Raw genomic sequence first — 9,148 nt, 5'->3', positions numbered from 1 at the left:
CTCTCTCTCTCTCTCGGAAACTCTTAATTACCTAATTGCATCGCCTTATCTCGTCTCAGATACAGACAGTCCGATTTCGGAACCAATGAACGACCCAAAACAGGTGCCACATCTTTCACTAAAATGACGTAACGACCTTTGCGAATGTAGTTGTTCCCGATGCGGTCTATCTTGGATCCCCCTGCCAATCAGGAGCCGTTATCCTCTTTTTTTTTTTTTTTTGTTGGAACCGGATGACTCCTGATTGGCTGGAATCTACTTGATGGCGTAGCTGGGAAAGGAACTGAAAGGTGACTTTGAGAATTTGTGTAGTTTCCGTCAGTTTCGTTTGTCGTGTCAGTGAAAGGACGTCGCGAGAATTTTGGTGTTGCTTTGTGATCTGAAGGTAATTGAATATTGATTGTATGCATAAAAATCATGGTATAGGGCATATGCTTAAATAATGTATGAACATTGTGCCAACATATTAATGATAACCATTTCGCTAAAAAAAATGGGCTTGAAAATACCAACGTGAGTAACCTAGGGTGTTTACTGGTTACAATTTTGCCGTGTTAGCTATGGAGGGGGGGTGCCGGTACTGTGTTACCTTATAAGTCGTAATTTGATTAATTATTTTTCTGTTATTAAGCATTTGCGAAGGTCATGTATTGAGAAGAAAGTTTTCGTTTTGATGAGTTTTATCCAAGAAAAATACGAGTGGAAAGACCGGGTGAGACATGTATCAACTATGAAATGCTTTTGCGTTAGGTCCAAGGATATTTTTCAACGCAAAGTATTAAGTTTTCTTAGGAGTCGTCTTGCAGCCAAAACTAAAACTTTGTAGAATTAACTTTTTAAAATATCGTCCTTTACACTTAGCAGATATGGTGGTAATTTGTTTTTTTTATTTGGTAAAGCTAAGCCGACGCTGTCCGCGGTGAGCTAGACTAATGGCAATTGACGTTTTTCTTTGTTATGTTATTTTACTTGCTGTACAAGAATTTAAAGTAATATTTTGTCGGCCGGCTGTAATTTTAACTAAGCTTCATTGAAAACTTTGAAGACTAAAACATCCCAGATAATTGAATTAGTCACGGTAATTTTTGGGCAAATGAAAACTCCAGCCAGCCATGTCCATACAGACCTAACCTGAACTAAGGTGTAAGGATTCTTAAAAAATATGTCCTTGCTTACTTAGGCTTCCTTGAATTTTGTCTTCCTCTGTATCCCCAAAAGGACTGTGGTCCCTGACCTCCCCCAGTATAAGCTGATATTACGACGCTTATTTTCTCCTTGTGACCACCCATCACTCATAAAGTAAGCTGGCAGTAATGGATTAGACAATCATTTCCCACAAAACGTAATGCAAGATTTTTTCCAAATAATACACATTCATGAAGGCCGTACTTCTCACTAAAACTTACTTCTCACGTAATCTCCGTTTGCACGACCCTTACACTTCCAATTACGACGTTCTTGTCTAACTTGCCAAAATCACGTCCAAACTATTAGAAATCCCCAGCCTAGTCTATTTCACATTACCTCCATTCACTGCGATTCTGAGTAATGCCCGTGTCAGATACCGCACCTACTGAATGCATTTAACTTACCTGTAATGTTTTGGTATATTCACGGCCAAAAACAACTTATATTTGAACACGTAACATTTAAGTATTCTCGAGGCCGTGACAGTATTCATAGGAATGTTAGACATCTGTACCCATGTTGTCCTTGGCTCCTATAACTAGGAAATTTTGAAATATATGATAAAATCAGAAGTTCACTCGGTACAACAAAATTACGACCTGCAGCTTAAATTTAACACAAATAAAAAGTTAATTTCCTTTATTTTAATAAAATCGGTGTCCACTTTGTCAACAGTGTTGGAAAGTTACTATAATTGCAGCTTGCAGCCTAACCTGTGACATGCAGTAGTTGAGTTTCTTGATGTTAAGAGTTGAGTATGTCAAGCCCAAGAAAGGCTTTTTGGTCAATAGTGATTTTGAGGACATGAACTGACTCATGTCTCATGAAGCAAATTCCAGAAGGCATTGCTGGATACTTTGGCTAGGTTTTAATGTTATGAAGTTGGTTATTAAGAGCTAGCAGCATTGCTGTCTTAAAAGCCAGCAAAATTTAGGGAACTAGCCTTAAAAAACAAGTTCAGCCTTGCTAGTGAAAAAGGTATTCAGTAATGCGTTTTTAAGCCCATACTAGATAAAGGCAAAATTGTGTAATTCTTTTATCTAATTGTACAATGTGCTTCATGCTAGTCTAAAGATATTTGGTAGAACGCATTTATTTTAAATTAATTAATTTTAATCTCCTTCAGGTCCAGCTTGTACTTGGAAAGTTCAGGAGACCACAATATGAAGAAACTTGTTTTAATTCTGCTGTCATTTTTTGAGAAGAAATTTGTCTCAAGAAACTACCTGGGTGAAATAACTGGGACCGTTTGAGGTGAGAGTACTAAGATTGCTGCTACATTGAAAGTTGGATGGGGTTCTGAAAAAAAAGTCTTGTTTCAAGACTAGAAATGCATTTTATATGTTTTTTTTTTTTGAGAGAGTAAATATTGCAAATGAATATATTAAGTTTTTATGACTTCATGGAAGGTTGGACATGCTGCAGTAGTTCTCTGTGAATCTAAACGTTAAAGTTCTCTTATAAGAAGACAAACTAATAGATCAGATGAAAATTGGAAATTGGACAGGACTGACATCCACTGGGAACTAACCCGAACAGCTCCTAGTTACCTTCCCGAAGGTTATGTTGTTTAGGTTCAAAGGAGACAGTAAAACCTCTGGTATTGCAACTTTCCAAAAACTTGGCTCATGTACTTTGTCGTTAGCTAGCCCCCATTTTTTGTGCTTGTGGTTTTAATTTTATAACTTTCAAGGTTAAAATATTTTTCTAGTTTAGACATTTTAAAGGCTCTAAGAGTAGGATAATCCCTAGGACACGCCATTGCTAGCAAGTCCTGTGAATATGGTACCTTTAATTTGTAACTGGATATAAAGGAAGTCTAAAATCTGTGAATTTTTGCAAACTCTGGTGGAGCCATTCATGAAGGATGCATTAGGCAAAAGACAAATTAGTGAGCAAGTTGGAGTAAGATAGGTTTGTCAGTGGATTGAAGCAGCATAGGTTAGTCAATGAACTGAGGTGGGATAAGTTTGTCCATGGACTGATATTGAAAACGGCAGTCATAAGAATGAAGTAGAACAGGTCAGTGAGCTGAGATGGTATATAATAGTTAGGCAATTCATGTAGACTGGTTGTGTTATATAGCTGAAGGCTGATTAGTTAGGGATTCACAGAAGATTTTTTATTTCATGAACTGAGGCAGCGAATTAAGTTAGTCTTAGCTTTTCAGTGGATTAATGAAAGAATGACTTAGCAGTGAATTGTGTTAGTAATGATGAGTTAGAATGAGTTAGGATGGGACAATCACTCTAGTTGAAAGATAATTTTAACACTGGGTGATTGGTGCATTTATATATAATTTTTAAGCCGAGGTTATTGCATTTATAAGTTTTAAGTCAAGGTTATTGTGTAATTTGAAAGTCCCATTTCCTTTTCAGATACTTTCAAACGTACAATTCAGCCATCTATTTTTGCTGTTTCAAAATCTTGAATTTCACATATCAGTTTTCACCTTGAGCTGTAACTGTTTCTTTTTCATGAAATTAAATTTTATTTAAGAATTTAGGTCAAATTACCATTTTTTTTATCACTGTGATCTGACTTCTATGTACTTGTGGACTGTTTCTTTGATTTTTATAGTATGTATACCAATGATATAATATTCCCTAATAACTAACATATAAAGTTGGCATACCATTTAGAATACATTCTCACAAATTCACAGGATAGCACACTGTACTTGTTCACACATCAAGCACATGTCATCATTAAGTTGGGTATTAGTAATACAAATTTAAAGTTTATATTGATAAGATTGTAGAGTAAACCTTGAAACTCATTAGCATTCATAGGAGTTCTTAAGCATGTTGCACGACCTCATCACAGAAAATGTTACATTTGAGTCAAATAGAACAGCTTAGGCAAATTACTGGATAGGACAGAATAGCCAGTGAATTGACATAAGATTACTCTAGGTTAATGCAGATGAGGTCAGTCTCGGGGTTAAGGATAGGTCAGTTAACAGGTTAAGAAAGGATGTGTTAATCAATAGGTAAAGGTATGATAAGTCAGTGGGTTAAGTTATGTTGCTGCCTACATTATTTAGTTGGTTATGATGGGATATGTTAGTCAGTGGGTTAAGGTGGTACAAGTTAGTAAGTTAAGTAGGGTAGTACACTGTACATGAGTTAAAGTAGGATACGGTTGTCATTGTATTAAGGTTGGCTGGGTTAGTATATAGTAGTCAGTGAGTTAAGGAATACAGTAATCTGTAGTTAAATATGAAATGGTCATCAACAGGATAGAGTTAAGCATATTAATCTGTAAGGTAAGGTAACAGTTATTTGGTGAACTGATATAGGGCACATTACTCATTGGGTTCATTAATTGGATTAAGGTATGGTTGCTTGATTCTGTGGTTTAAGGAAGTAGGTTCCATTCCGTGGAAGACACTATAATTGGTTACTTACCAGATTTATTGGAGAGATAAGGTGAAGGATTGTGGGAGGTTTTGTAATTAGAATATTGATCCTTCAAATGTTTATGTGAAAGGTAATATTTGAAAAGACATTATGTAAATGTCTTTGCCTATCTGATATTTATTTACACATAATTGAATTCGATCCAGTTTGATGTTAAAAATATCTGTTTACTGGTATAAAAGTTGTTTGTAGTGAATTACAGTTGAACCTGAAGACAGAATGGATAGAACGTGTTCACTATTAATGACTGATTTCTCCTTACAGATTGAAAGGTCACAACAGTGGAAATTAATTTATGGCCTGAGCATGAAGATCTCCAGATATTTGTTCGACCATTTTGAAATTAATGCAATGAAGAGTTTCTGAATGTTCAAACAGAAGATCTGCAGCAGATAATGTGAATTATAGTGTAACAAATTTCACGAGGAGTTATTAAACTGTTGTTGCAGTTGGTGTTTACAAGTGACATGATACCTGAGCCATAATGGTATGTCAAGTATGGCTGAAATTGTCACTTCTAAAGCAAACTTTATTTGAACATAGTAAATCGAACAATATAAGCATATGGAAGCTTACTTGTCTTGAACCATTCATCACAGATTGAAATTTACTCATGTTTAATATGAATCGGTTTTGTAATTTACTTTCATGTATCAAGACAAATCCAAAATGAAAAAATGCTTGGTAGTAATCACTAATCAGTAGTGTTCCCTGGAAACAAAGTAGCATCTTGGAGACAAAATATTACTTCAGATATTCTTGTATATGCGCCTGAAAAGCGTGGAAATTAAGGAATAAAAAACAGGTGGCACAAGAATTTTTTTTATAAGAAGATTTTGGTATTGAAGTTATTGTAACCTAAGATTTTAATGAGAAGTCAAATGTTCAATTTCCACAAGATATCGTTGATGTTTCCAACTGGAATTTTCATGAAATTATGTACCTTAAAACAAGTTGCCCAAACGTGTGACTGACATGTTAACAGCACTTTATTCATAAACTTTGAAACTATGTGCTTCCTTTTTACACTGTTCTGTTCATGTTATTATTGCATATATTCAGTTAACTTTACATCATGTTGTTATCATTACAACTTTTCCTGGTAAAATGTCAGTTCTTAACACTAGTTTTTAGGTGTCCTACAATATAATTTCAAATGTTTCGTTAGCATTCTATGAATTTCCATACCCTTTCGTCCTTTGTTTGCAGTGGTTATTGTACAGGAAAATGCTTGCGTCGTCCATTTCAGTAACTTGTTCTCAATGATGACCAACATAGCTTTGGGGTTAGGTACCATAGCTAATTGGAATTATATCTGCGTGATGAACAAAGTACACGAGCTAGGTATGAATAAAGGGCTTACAGTATATGGAATATCGTTTAGGCATGATCACACGCAAAAATAAATCAAAATTGCTTTATTGTTAATAAAGTAAATACGTCTGTTCCGTCCACATCTAGAAAGCTTGCTTAGATGGCACCCTTGGTTTGAGGTTGTGAAGTGTTTTTATCAATAGTTAATGAGGTCTCTCTCTCTCTCTCTCTCTCTCTCTCTCTCTCTCTCTCTCTCTCTCTCTCTCTCTCACGCACCCTTAATATCTTGACGAAATCAAGTTTGTCCACTGGAAAATATGGTTTATTATATATAGAGAATAAACCCACTGTTGTGCCTCCATTCTTCTCCAAAGTGCTTTGTAAAAATTGGTTTTAAATAAGCACTTCAAAAGGACATCAAATATGGTGTAGCAGTTTTATGTAAATTTCGTAAACTTTAGTTTTCAAACCCGCATAACCACCTCATTGATTCAGTCACACGTATGGGATGCCTCCTTGTTTAAAAATAGTCATCATGGTTTCATTTTGAATTTCCGTGTCACATACTTTCAGTGAGATTTCGTAGTCTTCGAATGATGAAGTGCTGTGTAGAATGTACAGGGATAAGCATTTTCGATACCAATTATCTGCTGGGTTTCAGCATCGTATATTCTCTTTGTACTGTCTATGGAAAGTACAAGTGATGAATTGGTGTTATGCTCTGCAGCTGCTTATTCCAGTTTGTGTGTTTCGTGAAAAGCCTGGGGTATAATTTTCACAGCTGAACGTAGTTTTTCGCGGGAAAATGTAGGCCTATGCTCCAAATTGGGTTATGTTTTGTGAAAAGCCTCGGGTAAAATTCGTATAGCTGAACAGTTTGTCGCGGGAAAATGTAGGCCTAGGCCCAGGGGGAAAAAAATCTTAAAAGGAAACGAAGGAAGAAAAGGTTTTAAAGACTAGGAAGGAATCGTTCTTAAAGGAAAGGGTTTATAAGGGAATAGTTCTTGAAAGGCTTTAGTAAGGGATAGTTCTGGGAGGTATTGCTTAGTTCCTGAACTGAAGGCTTGAGGGAGTCATTTTCTCTGAGGTGAAGGAAGACTTCATTCTTAAAGGGCATGAGGAGTGGTATTTAAAGAATTTTTTTAAAGAAAAGTTAGAGGAAGTAATATAACTGAAGGAAATCATGAAAGAATATCTTGTAAGTGGAAACTGAGTGAATGTTCGAATGAAGAAAAATTTAAATTTTAATGGGAATGTAGAAAGGAGGGCTCATTTTTAAATACATTCCTTCGTAAGTGCACTTTGAAAGGGAATATTTCGAGGTTGGTTTAGGTTGATTTTTTTTTTTTTTTTTTTTTCGTGATGCGTAAATTTTGAGGTGGCGTTAGAGGGAGGAGACGAGCGGAGCTTTTAGGGTCCTTTTTTCACGATCTGCAAGTCTCTTTAGCCAAAAGGGTAGAGATAATTATCACTTTTATTGAGATGATTAGGATAAGGACAAAGTCATTGCAATTAACACTGGTTATCGTGGAAATACTAGACTAATTGGTTGGAAGTCAGTTGTACTATTTATACTAGATTATAGCTTAGTTTACCGCTCCCCCCCCAAACCAGTAGATTGAAATGTATAGGAATCGTCATGCTACAAAGAGTAAAAGAGCAGCTTTCCAAAGGTGATGTAAGATTATGTAACATTTAAAGGGAATGTTTCAAGAAGGGTAGTTTTTAATGGAATTCTTAAAGTTACATTTTCAAAATTGGGTAGTTTGATCTATCGTAGAAATGTGGACCATGGCTGATTTTGCGAAATCAGCGTTATAGTTTACAATTTTTTCCTGGGGTAAAAAAATAACTTGTCAGGAACAGTAGCAAAAGCCATTTATCATAGCTAAAAGCAGCAAGATTGACAGAAGGTTCCATCCGGAAATAAAGCATTTTATTCAAAGTAATTAGATTATTATAAGGAGCATGGTTTTAATGATTAAAACCATCAGGGTCAAGGGTAAAATGTCAGGACGTGTTTTCAGCATTGTCATTCTAAGATTTTAACATATGTGCATGTATATATGATCTACTTGAAATCACCTCAGTGATTTGTATTTTGTGACGCCAAACGGTACCTTGTGTCCAACTTATTTAAATAGGTCAAAATGTTACAAGTAGTCAAGGGACTTGAATGTTCAGATCACCAATAGAATGTTAGAATTATCATAATTTGCCCTAATTTTTTTTTTTTGTGCAATATGTATTACAATAAGGTTAATGTTACTTTATAAAGACAACTGCTTATGTCAAATTGGTAAAGGAAATTAAGCAATGAGCAAATAAACCCTTATTTCATTGAGAATCTTTGGAGTACCTTGGTACTCGTCCAAAGACTAACTGTGAATAACAAATTGTAGTTAACGAGTGATGTATTGCATAAAAGACTAAAGTGCCTATAAGATTTTTTGTATTGCATAAAAGACTAAAGTGTGTATAAGAAAAAATCTTGCAGAGTAATTGGCCCAGTATGCGACGTTAATGGTCATTAATCTCAGGATTACTGCCAACTCGATAACGTTATGTGTTGGGTTGATTACATCTCAAGAACCTGTTTTGTTGTTTAGGGTCTTTGCGTTTAAAGATTGTATTGAGTAGTTGTAGCCATACGGGAAGATGAAGGGGCTTCAGAGATATGCTATTGAGATAAGGGTATATCACTGCTTAATTGCCTTGAGCAGTTTTTGTAAGCAATGGTGTTTATCAAGTACATTTAACTTCGGTTGCAAAATAAGATTTTTTTTTTATGCTTTCGAATGTGTAAAAGTCAAATTCAAATATACTTTCGAATGTGTAAGTCAAATATTTTCAATGCCTTGAAATTTTCATGTACGTATTTTATGTTGAGACAAGAAATAAAAGTAAAGTCAAACTATTTCATCTTTTATTATCTTCAGCATTATAAAAATATACACAGTATTATAAAAATACAGAATAAGTTTTGGTTAAATATACACAGTATTATAAAAATACAGAATAAGTGTTGGTTAAAATACATAAAAAAAGTCAATAGCCATGAAGTATTCTCCCACTGTTAACATCCATATGACTGAGTATTCTCCCCAAGCGCCCCCCTCCCTCTTCCAGCACCAGCAAATGCCTTTGTCCACCCCGAAAAAGGGCCAAAGAACCCATGAAATAGACCTCGCTTTTGACTAGGTAAAACCACAAGTCCACTTGGG

At 35.2% G+C, this 9,148-nt stretch overlaps 1 long non-coding RNA gene across 1 annotated transcript; it reads left to right on the top strand.

Moving 5' to 3' along the window:
- Window positions 1–245: 245 nt before the first annotated feature.
- LOC136846553 (uncharacterized) lies at window positions 246–8,841 on the top strand. The gene is made up of 3 exons (XR_010855443.1): window positions 246–385; window positions 2,315–2,442; window positions 4,875–8,841. It is a non-coding gene; the product is annotated as an uncharacterized lncRNA (long non-coding RNA).
- The last annotated feature ends 307 nt before the right edge of the window (window positions 8,842–9,148 follow it).

Source organism: Macrobrachium rosenbergii, chromosome 15, assembly GCF_040412425.1.
Source record: "Macrobrachium rosenbergii isolate ZJJX-2024 chromosome 15, ASM4041242v1, whole genome shotgun sequence".
NCBI classification, from domain to species: domain Eukaryota; kingdom Metazoa; phylum Arthropoda; class Malacostraca; order Decapoda; family Palaemonidae; genus Macrobrachium; species Macrobrachium rosenbergii.
The sequence above is the reverse complement of the archived record's forward strand: the minus strand, read 5'-3'. Positions and strand labels throughout refer to the sequence as shown.